Genomic DNA, 12,388 nt, shown 5'->3' on the forward strand with positions numbered 1-12,388 from the left:
CGCGCCGAGCGCGAGAAGCAAGAGGCCCGAGTCGGCAAGGTTCAGCAAGAGCTCCAGGAGTTTGTCAAGAAGTACGAGTCCTTGGAGCGTGACTCTAAGATGCAAGGGTCCGAGCTTGCGAAGGCCCTCGAGAACGCACAAAATGCCAAGGCCGAAGCCCAAAAGGTCCTCCAGGAAATTGAGGAGGTCAAGAAGATAGTGGAGGGTAAGGCATTCATTATGCAAATCAAGCATGTGAAGGAAACTTTCCTTTTACTTACCCGAATTCGGAGCTCTCCAGGAGCGTTCGCAGATCTACCTGGCAGTGTGTCAGATGCCGCGTAGTTCTACCGGGCCGAGGAAGGGAGCTCGACGGAGAAGTTGTTCTGGTCTTAGTATATTGGGACCGAACATTCGATGCCCTTGATCGACCAGTTGAAGCAACTGGTTGAGCTTCACAAGGCGGCTGAACTGGCCACGAAGGGCCTCATAGTCCGGATGTGGCCTGGCGAGCCCCTGCCTGGCAGCTATTTCGGCCTGGTAAGGTGGCTTGTGAAAGCCTGCCCATGGTTTGAAGTCATAAAGCGGTCCATCTGCATTGAGGGTGCGCGCAGGGCTTTTGCCCGGGCGAAAGTGCACTGGGCAAAGATGGACGCTGAAAAGCTGGTGAAGGAGGGGCCGCCGGAGGGCAAGGAGCATCGCCACCTCGAAAAGTATTATGACAGTGTCATGAAGGGTGCTCGCCTTGTGGCAGAGGAATGTGCTAAGGATGTAATATTTGAATGAATGTACTCATGTGATCCTGTAATGTGGAACGAGTTCATGTGCGCTATGTAACACTTGTTAATTTAAAATATTACCTTCTGTGCGGCTGTTTATAAAATTTGAGAGTTGGCCAGTCGTCGGCTTCTGCCCCCATGTAACTAGTACTGAGGTGTTCGGGATAAACCTGACCACTCTTTATCCCAGTTTTGGGTCCTTCGAAGGAGGTGTTCAGCACAACGAACCAGGCAGTCGGACTATAAAGCTTTATCACTCTCACTTAGCCACAAAAGTCTGCAATTTTAAATTTCGGCGAATCCCCTAGTATTCGGAAGGCCGAACTTGGGGTGCTATGTACGCCTAAATCGGACAAGGCTGACTCCTCGCCCGAAGCGGAAAAAATCTTTAAGGATTTGAGACTTCTCTAATAGCGACCAACTCTCACCGCATCATGACAGTCAGTTTTTGGCTTTCTCTACTGAGGTGCTCGTCCGGAAGAACCGGGACACAATCGCAGTAGTTCTCCCAGTGCTACCTTAGCCGATATAGCGGAATGTAAGGTACCAAAACATGCGAGCCGGGCAAACCCAACTATTGACCCAAGACATGATTCGGAGCTGATGCATATAATGTTATAAGTTCGGGGTGCCGCACTGTCGAAAGTGTTCGGACTTTTCATGCCGTGTTATAGGGTACACTGAAGCCCCTGGCGCACTGGTAGTATCAGAATGTACGAGTGCGATTTGTCGTAAATAAGCAGACATGGAAAAAGATAAAGGAATGCAACAATGAGCTAATGATGTACATTGTTATTTAGATGATACGTCAAAGCATATGCATACATGTAGTGCAATAAGTAAAAGATAGGACTATTTGACATGTCCTATCCAAGGTCAAGCTGCGTGTGGGTATGCAAAACAGGTATATCGATCGTTATCAGAGATCACCTGAGGATTCCCTTGTACGTCAAAGCTTCTTGCTTCCTTGGTGTTTCCTTCCCGTGACAAGTCCGATAATCCGACAATCGGAGAGGGCCTTCAGAGAATAGGGGCCTGAAAGGAAGAAAATGTTAAAGGTATACGGGTCCTGAAGCGGTTGAGCCGCATTGTGGGCCGTGCCATGGTCGTGCCTCCGCCTATGCCCATGGTATCTTGAGTGCGTAATTATGTGCACGCGGCACAAATTTCGCCGCTTGACTGGGACTAGGATGGAGGCCGAATTGCTAGGAGAGCTCTAAACGTGCCTGGCGATCCTCTTGCAGGGTACTCCGGACTCACTTGAAGGTGTTCGGGGTCTTTTTCCCCGAATTGGCGGTTTGCCTCATAAGGCTACTTTGCGCTTCTGCTGCAAGGGCCGCAGTGTGCTCCTCCATGCGGAACGAGCGTTCTGTGTTTCCATTAGCTGTTATAACCCCGCGAGGTCCTGGCATTTTGAGCTTGAGGTATGCATAATGCGGTACCGCATTGAATCTGGCAAATGTTGTTCGTCCAAGCAGTGCGTGATAGCCACTGCAGAAGGGAACGATATCAAAGATCAACTCCTCGCTTCGGAAGTTGTCCGAAGATCCGAAGACCACTTCGAATGTGATTGAGCCCATGCAACAGGAGTCTACACCTGGGATGACACCTTTAAACGTGGTTTTGGTGGGTTGGATCCTCGAGGGGTCTATACCCATTTTACGCACTGTATCCTGATAGAGCAGGTTCAGGCTGCTGCCACCGTCCATAAGGACTCGGGTGAGGTGAAATCCGTCAATGATGGGGTCAAGGACCAATGTGGCAGAACCACCATGATGGATACTGGTGGGGTGGTCCCTCCGATCGAAGGTGATCGGAGAAGAAGACCATGGGTTGAACTTTGGGGCGACTGGCTCCATCGCATAGACATCCCTCAGTGCACGCTTCCGTTCCTGCTTGGGAATATGGGTTGCGTATATCATGTTTACCGTTTTCACTTGGGGAGGAAATTTCTTCTGTCCTCCTGTGTTCGGCGGCCGGGGCTCCTCCTCGTTGTCGCTATGCAGCCCCTTTTCCTTGTTTTTGGCATTCAACTTGCTGACCTGTTTGAACACCCAGCATTCTCCGTTGGTGTGGTTGGCTGGTTTATCGGGGGTGCCGTGAATTTGACACGAACGATCGAGTATGCGGTCCAAGCTGGACGGGCCCGGATTGCTTCTTTTGAACAGCTTTTTCCGCTGACCGGATTTAGAGCCACTAAATCTGGCATTAACTGTTGTGTCTTCGGCTTTGTCGCCGTTGTTGCGGCGCTTGTGTCTGTTGCGACGTGGCCTGCCGTTGCTATCTTTGGCATCTGAATTGCTAGGGTTTCTTGATGTGTTGTTGCTGCGAGCCAACCAACTATCCTCGCCCGCATGAAAGCGGGTCATGAGTGTCGTGAGGGATGCCATGGATTTCGGCTTTTCTTGGCCAAGGTGTCGGGCGAGCCACTCGTCGCGGATGTTATGCTTAAATGCCGCTAAGGCCTTGACATCGAAACAGATGACAATTTGATTATCTTTAGTTAGGAACCGAGTCCAGAATTTCCTGGCTGATTCCCCTGGCTATTGGGTTATGTGACTCAAGTCATCGGCATCCTGTGGTCGCACATAAGTGCCCTGGAAGTTGTGAAGGAATGCGTCCTCCAAATTCTCCCAACTGCTAATGGAGTTTGCCGGCAGGATATTGAGCCAATGCCGAGCAGGTCCTTTGAGTTTTAATGGGAGGTACTTGATGGCATGTAGGTCGTCACCGCAGGCCATGTGGATGTGGAGGAGGAAATCTTCGATCCATACCGCGGGGTCTGTTGTACCATCATATGATTCAATGTTCACGGGAACCTTCTAGGAATTCGTGATCCATTACTTCATCAGTGAAGCATAGGGGGTGTGCGGCGCCTTTGTGCCGAGCTATATCACGATGCAGTTCATATGAGTCTTGTCTGCTGTATTCAGCGCGGCCGGATTTGCTTTTAGTATATCCGGTGTGACGGTCATCGTCACGCGTTGGGGCGCGCCCCCATGATCCGTAGATCGATCTTGCATGTCCTGCCTTGTTTTCCAATACGTCTCACAGGTCCTGCATGCTACCCCGGGCCTTGGTTTTTTGTTTAACTGGCGATGGGGTGCGGGCTGTACTTTGGCCTGACATGCTGCTTTGTCTCTGCCACGAGGTGGCCGGTCAGCCGCATCATACGCTGGAAGTGTAGGCTTTAATGCTTCTTCCTCGAGTTGGGGTAGAAACCTATGCTTTGGGTAACTTTTGGTTGGGCGCTTAAGTTCGTATTCCTCGGCCTCCAGGACCTTAGTCCATCTATCCGCTAGCAGATCTTGGTCAGCTTGAAGCTGCTGTTGCTTTTTCTTTAGGCTTTTTGCTATGGCTATAAGCCGGCGCTTGAAGCACTCCTGTTCGGCGGGATCCTCAGGCACGATAAATTCTTCATCGCCGAGGCTCACCTCGCCTTCGGAGAGAGGCATGTAATTGTCATCCTCTGATTCTCCATCTGCTGCCTGTTCCTTAGGGCTAGCTTGCCCATCCTCCCGCTCGAGGCCTGGCTGGAGGGGATTGTCTTCGTCCGCGGCGTTATTGCCTCTTGTGCCGGTATCGCCGTTTTTGCTATGGCGGGGTTTAGAGCGGCGCCGTTGATGCTGGTGCTTAGATTGCTTCTCGAGGGGAATATCCTCTATTGCCTTATTGCCATCGCTTTCTTTGGGGGTGTCCACCATGTATATATCATATGATGAGGTGGCAGTCCAGCGCCCTGTGGGCGGTGGTTCCTGTTCTTCTCCTACATCGTCGTCCATACCGTCGATGTCTTCGGAGCCGAAATCAAGCATGTCGGTTAAGTCGTCGACAGTGGCTATTAAGTGGGTGGTGGGTGGGGAACGAATTTCTTTATCGTCCACTTCCCACTCAAGCCGGACATAGTTCGGCCAAGGGCCTTCCGACAAGGAGAGGGACCTTAATGAATTTAGCACGTCGCCCAGGGGCGAGTGCTGAAAGATATCCGCGGAGGAAAACTCCATAATAGGCGCCCAATCAGATTTGATAGGCACAGACGCAGGCGGTTCAGAGCCCGTGGCCGGGGACGGCAACACAGGTCTCGTAGGAGGTGAAGTCAGTATTCGGCTCTATCGCCACTAAGTGTGCGGCCTCCATGGCGGGGTCCATCCACCCGTCCTCGGATGACACGATCTGCTCCGGATTAAGGGCAGGAGTTGCCACAAGGATGATCTCCCGAACACTGTCTGGCGGCAGAGCTAAGTCATGCTCGTCGTGACTGTGCAGCGCACCTGACACGGGCTCGAATCCGTCGAAGAACAAGTCTCCGCGGATGTCGGCAGTATAGCTTAAGTTTCCAAACCTGACATGACGGCCAGGGGCGTAGCTCTCGATCTGCTCCAGATGGCCAAGCGAGTTGGCCCGCAGTGCGAAGCTGCCGAATACGAAGATCTGTCCGGGGGAAAAAACCTCACCCTGGATCGCATCGTTGCGATGATTGAAGGAGCCATCAAGCCTTATGGTGACGACACAGTGGAACTCTCAATGAAAGCACCAATGTCGGTGTCAAAACCGGCAGATCTCGGATAGGGGGTCCCGAACTATGCGTCTAAGGCGGATGGTAACAAGAGGCGGTGACACAATGTTTACCCAGGTTCGGGCCCTCTCGATGGAGGTAATACCCTACTTCCTGCTTGATTGATCTTGATGATATGAGTATTACAAGAGTTGATCTACCATGAGATCATAGAGGCTAAACCCTAGAAGCTAGCCTATGATTATCATTGTTGTTGTCCTACGGAATAAACCCTCTGGTTTATATAGACATCGGAGGGGGCTAGGGTTACACAGAGTCAGTTACAAGGGAGGAGATCTACATATACGAATTGCCAAGCTTTCCTTCCACGCAAAGGAGAGTCCCACCCGGAAACGGGACGAAGTCTTCAATCTTGTATCTTCATAGCCCAACAGTCCGGCCAAAGGATATAGTCCGGTTGTCCGGGGACCCCCTAATCCAGGACTCCCTCAGGCGTGCCGATCCAGCAAGTACGCTTCCCGCCGTCGCTGTCCCCAACTCGGGCCTAGCCGACCGGATCATCACAGTCGCCCATCTACACATCGGCCGGGGACCCGCCGGTGCCCACTCTGTAGTACGACGACCCATTCGGCTCTGCGGGTCACTACACGGGCCGCGCCCATACTGACCGGGCGCTCCAATCCTCGCTGCTCCGCACCTCCGAGCCAGTCGGCCATGGCGCCCCGACCTAGGCACCGCCGCGCTTCGCCAAAATTGACTTCGCCACTTATGACGGCACGGAGGACCCCCTCAACTGGCTCAACCAATGCGAGCAGTTCTTTCGCGGGCAGTGCACCCTAGCATCGGAGCGTACCTGACTCTCCTCTTACCACCTCCGTGGCGCGGCCTAGACATGGTATTATGCCCTCGAGCAAGGCCTTCACGAGCTCTACCTCCTTCGTTTTGGGCCACCGATCCGCGAGAGCCGCCTGACAGAGCTAGGACACCTTTCCTTCACCTCCATGGTGCAGTACTTCGTCGACCGTTTCCAGACCCTGGCATGGCACGCGTCGGGCATGATGGCGCAGCAGCAGGCCAACCTCTTCGTCGTTGGACTTCTGGATCACATCTGCGTGGACGTGGAGCTTCGGGGACCCCGGGATCTCCAGACGGCCATGTATTATGCCCATGCCTTCGAGTGTCGCGCCCAGGTCATGCAGCAGGCAGCACCGGCTCGAGAAGGCCGACAGGCTGCCAGGCAACCCCCTGCGCCGGGCGGGCCACCCCCGGCCGCTCCGGCAACTACCACACCAGCCACGACGCGGCACTTCCGTCGTCTCTCTCAGGCGGAGTAGCTGGAGCATCGACGCCAGGGGCTTTGCTATAACCGCGATGAGCCCTACGCACCGGGCTATGTCTGCCCGCGCCTCCTTTACTTGGAGATGGCCGACTACATCGAGGAGGACGCCCCTGCCGACGAGCTCGACGCGTTGCCGCCCCCAGTGGCTGCCGAGGCCGCACCCGCGGCCGCCCCGGCGACGACACTCGTGGTCTCGCTCCATGCGCTTGCCAGCATCCGCGATAAGCGGACCATGGTCTTGACGGTGATGATACACGGTGAGCGCCTGGTGGCCCTCTTAGATACGGGCTCCACACATAACTTCTGCCCGAGGCTACCATGCGCCTCTTAGCACTTCAGCCGATCGGCGGAGAGCAACTTCGAGTCATGGTGGCCAACAGCGACCGTCTCCGGTGTCACAGGCTCGCGTGGAACATGCCCATCACCATTAGCGACGAGCACTTCACCATCACGTGCGCATGCATCGACTTGGGCTGCTTCGACTTCATCCTTGGTGTCGACTTCCTGCGGACCCTCGGTCCCATCCTCTGGGACTTCGATGCCCTGAGAATGACCTTCTGGCGTCTCAGCCACCGCATCCGGTGGGAGGGCGCTGGGGGCGCCTCACCGGCGACGCTGCAACTTCAGCTGGCGGCGACCACCACCGAGGCCAAGCACCCACTATTGGATCACCTCCTATAGTAGCACAACGACCTCTTAGACGAGCCGGCGGGCCTTCCGCTAGCTCGGGTGTATGATCATCGCAATCATCTCCTGCGGGGCTCGGCGCCGGTGGCAGTCCGGCCGTACTACTATTCATAGCTGCGGAAGGACGAGTTGGAGCGACTGTGCGCACTCATGCTCGCCGCGGGCATCATCTGGATCTCCACATCACCATTCTCCGTGCCGGTCCTCCTTTTCTGCAAGTCGGATGGCACGTGGCGCTTCTGCATCGACTACCGCACCCTTAATGCCCTCACACTTAAGGACAAGTTTCTTATCCCGACGGTCGATGAGCTCCTGGACGAGCTACATGGGGCGTGCTTCTTCACCAAGCTCGATCTCTGGTCAGGTTACCACCAGGTGCGCATGCACCCGGGTGATATTGCCAAGACGTCGTTTTGGACTCATCACAGCCACTTTGAGTTCTTGGTCATGCCACTTGGTCTCTCCAATGCACCGACGACTTTTCAGGCTCCAATGAACGACGTCCTCCGCCCCTACTTGCACCGGTTTGTGCTTGTTTTCTTTGATGATATTCTTATCTACAACGCCTCGTGGGCGGAGCACCTTCAGCACGTCGCCATCGTAGTCAGCGAGCTTCGAGCGCATCATCTTCATCTTAAGCGCTCAAAGTGCTCGTTCGGGACGCCTTCCGTCGCCAACCTCGGACACGTCATCTCGGCCGAGGGGGTGGGCATGGACACCGACAAGGTGGCGGCATTCACCGCCTGGCCGACCCCACATTCACCGCGGGCTCTTCACGGGTTTCTGGGCCTCGCGGGGTACTACCGAAAATTTATCCGGGAGTTTGGCCTCATCGCGTCTCCACTCACGCGCCTGCTATGTCGCGACGCCTTTGCCTGGATTGAGGAGGTGACCGTGGCGTTCGAGGCCCTCAAGGGGGCCCTCACGACAGGCCCCGTCCTTCGGATGCCGGACTTCCACCTCCCGTTTGTCGTGGACTGCGACGCCTCCGGTGCGGGGTTCGGCGCCGTCGTTCATTAGGGCGATGGACCCCTCACCTTCTTCAGCAGACCCTTCTCCGTGCGCCATTTTAAGCTCGCGGCTTATGAGTGAGAGCTCATTGGCTTGGTGTAGGCGGTGAGCCATTGGTGGCCCTACCTGTGGGGTTGGTCTTTCCGGATTCACACGGACCACTATAGTCTCAAGTTCTTGTTGGACCAGAGGCTATCGACCATGCCACAACACCAATGGATCAGCAAGCTCTTCGGTTTTGACTTCACCATCGAGTATCAACCAGGCCGCCTTAACACGGTGGCTGAAGCACTGTCTCTCCGCGACGCCGACAACGACACCGCCGTCGGCGACTCCGAGGGGGCGGCGCTCTGCATCCGCTCAGGGCCTACTTTCTCCCTCTTCACCGACGTCCGCTAGGCGACAGCGGCCACGCCAGACGCGCTCCTCCTTTAGCAGTAGCTGGCTGTGGGTGAGCTAGAGGAGCCGTGGCACCTCGTTGATGGGTTGCTCCTTCATGGGGGTCGGGTCTTTGTGCCGGTGCACGACGATCTCCGTCACCAGGTATTGTTTCTGGCCCACTAGGCGGGCCATGAGAGTGTGCAGAAAACCCTCCATCGTCTCCGTGCCGACTTCTACATCCCAGGTGATTAGGCCCTAGTCCGCGACTGGGTGCTGTCTTGTGAGACCTGCCAGTGTAACAAGACGGAGATGATACGTCTCCAACGTATCTATAATTTTTGATTGTTCCATGCTATTATGTTATCTATTTTGGATGTTTAATGGGATTTAATATGCTCTTTTATATTACTTTTGGGACCAACCTATTAACCAGAGGCCCAGTGTCAGTTTCTGTTCTTTTGCCCATTTTAGAGTTTCGCAGAAAAGGAATACCAAACGGAATGAAACCTTCACGATGATCTTTCTTGGACCGAAAGCAAACCCCACGAGGCAGGAGGGCGCACCCAGGGGGTCAGCGCGCCCACTACCCATGTGGGCCCCTCGTAGCTCCACTGACGCACTTCTTCCGCCTATATATACTCTTATACCCTAGATCGATCACAGAGAGCCACAAAACTACTTTTCCACCGCCGCAACCTTCTGTACCCGTGAGATCCCATCTGGGGGCCTTTTCCGGCGATCTGCCGGAGGGGGAATCGATCACAGAGGGCTTCTACATCAACACCATAGCCTCTCCAATGAAGCGTGAGTAGTTTACCACAGACCTTCAGGTCCATAGTTATTAGCTAGATGGCTTCTTCTCTCTCTTTGATTCTCAATACAAAGTTCTCCTCGATGTTCTTGGAGATCTATTCGATGTAATACTCTATTGCGGTGTGTTTGCCGAGATCTGATGGATTCTGGGTTTATGAACAAGATTATCTATGAATATCATTTGGTTCTTCTCTGAATTCTTATATGCATGATTTGATATCTTCGCAAGTCTCTTCAAATTATCGGTTTAGTTTGGCCTACTAGATTGATCTTTCTTGCAATGGGATAAGTGCTTAGCTTTGGGTTCAATCTTGCGGTGTCCTTTCCCAGTGACAGTAGGGGCAGCAAGGCACATATTGTATTGTTGCCATCGAGGATAAAAATAGGGAAAACTTTGTTTTTCCCACTCTAGCTTTTGCCAATTTTGCCGATGCCACTCGAGAATTTGACATCTCACTTTTGCCACTCTAGCTTTTGATAATACATCACAAATGACATTCTGTGGAAAAAAATGATAATTTCTCGTTTCACTTTTGCCACTCTTAGCTTTTGACAATGTATCACAATTGCCACTCTGAAAATTTTGCTTTTGCCATGGAATGGCAAAAGTGATATATTGTCAAAAGCTAAGAGTGGCAAGAGTGAAATGTCAAATTCTAGAGTTGCATAAGCAAAATTGGCAAAAGATAGAGTGGCAAAAACAAAATTTTCCCATAAAAATATGGGGTTTATATCATATTGTTTGAGTTTATCCCTCTACATCATGTCATCTTGCTTAAAGAGTTACTCTGTTCTTATGAACTTAATACTCTAGATGCATGCTGGATAGCGGTCGATGTGTGGAGTGATAGTAGTAGATGCAGAATCATTCCGATCTACTTGACACAGACATGATGCCTATATTCATGATCATTGCCTTAGATATCTTCATAACTATGCACTTTTCTATCAATTGCTCGACAGTAATTTGTTCATCCACCGTAATACATGCTATCTTGGGAGAAGCCACTAGTGAAACCTATGGCCCCCGGGTCTATTTCTTATTATATTGCATCTCTTTTATTTCAATCGCATCTCGTTTACTATTTTGCAATCTTTACTTTACAATCTATACAACAAAAATACCAAAAATATTTATTTTACTATCTTTATCAGATTTCACTTTTGCAAGTGGCCGTGAAGGGATTGACAACCCCTTTATCGCGTTGGTTGTGAGGTTCTTGATTGTTTGTGCAGGTACTAGGTGACTTGTGCGTTGTCTCCTACTGGATTGATACCTTCGTTCTCAAAAACCGAGGGAAATACTTATGCAACTTTGCTGCATCACCCTTTCCTGTTCAAGGGAAAACCAATGCATGCTCAAGAGGTAGCAAGAGGGATTTCTGGCGCTGTTGCCGGGGAGATCTACGCCAAGTTAAGACATACCAAGTACCCATCATAAACTCTTCTCCCTCGCATTACATTATTTGCCATTTGCCTCTCGTTTTCCTCTCCCCCACTTCATAATTCGCATTTTCTTCGCCCCTCTTCCATTCATCTTTCCGTTTGCTTTTTGGTTGCTTGTGATGCCATGTGCCTTCTATTTGCTTGCATCTTCGCTTGCTAAAAATATATTGTTATGGATCCTCATCCACTTGCTAATCTTTTTAAGAGATCCAATTATGATGAACCAATTGCTAGTGAGTTGAGTGCACTAGATTATCTTTATGAAGTTTTGCTTGAAATTCGTGAATCCGAAAATTGTGATGAAGAAAATTATGAAGTGATTCACGATAGCTCCTTGAATAAAAAGAATGATTTTAATGATTTTACTATAAATTCTATTTATGTCAATTGTACTGATAATATGCAAAACCCTAAGCTTGGGGATGCTAGTTTTGCTATGTCCATTATTTATTGCAATAATCATGATTGGGGTGACTCTTCTTGTGATGTTGAAAATTTATTCAAGCCCCATGATGAATATGAGATTGATAATAGTGTTTGCAATAATATTGGAAGTGGGTTTGGAAGAGTGTCAACTTTAGATCCCACATATTTGAAGAATGTTCAATCTTATGAAATTTTTGATAAATGGGTTTGGAGAGGTCATGACTTTAGTTAATGTTAATCCCACTATTTTGGAAGAGTGTCAAATTCGCATGCATGTGGATCGTGTTGAGAATATGTTATGTGATAGCTATATTGTTGAATTTTCTTATGATCCTACATGTAATTATTATGAGAGAGGAAAATATGGTTGTAGAAATTTTCGTGATATTAAATTACCTCTCTTCATGTTGAAATTGCTATCGTTTCCTACTTCTTCCTTGCATATGCTAGTTTTTGCTTGCCTTGATAATTTGTTTGCTTATAAAATGCCTATGCATAGGACGTATGTTAGACTTAAGTGTGTTTGTCACATGTTTTATGATGCTCTCTTTGTGCTTCAATTCTTGCCTTTCATGTGAGCATCATTGAAATCTCAATGCCTAGCTAGGGGCGTTAAACGATAGCGCTTGTTGGGAGGCAACCCAATTTTATTTTTGTTCTTTGATTTTTGCTCCTGATTAGTAATAAATAATTCATTTAGTCTGTTATGATTGTGTTTTTATGTTTTAATTAGTGTTTGTGCCAAGTAAAGCCTTTAGGATCTTTTTGGGTGATTGTTGTTTGATCTTGCTGATAAAAACAGAAAGTATGCGCTCACGAAAATAATTATCATTTTTTATTAGAGAGTGATAAAATACCAATTCCAACTTCAGTAGATCGATATACTTTTTATCCTGGTCTTCCTAATTTTTCAGAATTTTTGGAGTTACATAAGTATTCGAAACCTCCAGATTGCTACAGACTGTTCTGTTTTTGACAAATTCTGTTTTCACGTGTTGTTTGCTTATTTTG

This window comes from Triticum dicoccoides, chromosome 6A (assembly GCF_002162155.2).
Source record: "Triticum dicoccoides isolate Atlit2015 ecotype Zavitan chromosome 6A, WEW_v2.0, whole genome shotgun sequence".
Taxonomy (NCBI): Eukaryota; Viridiplantae; Streptophyta; class Magnoliopsida; order Poales; family Poaceae; genus Triticum; species Triticum dicoccoides.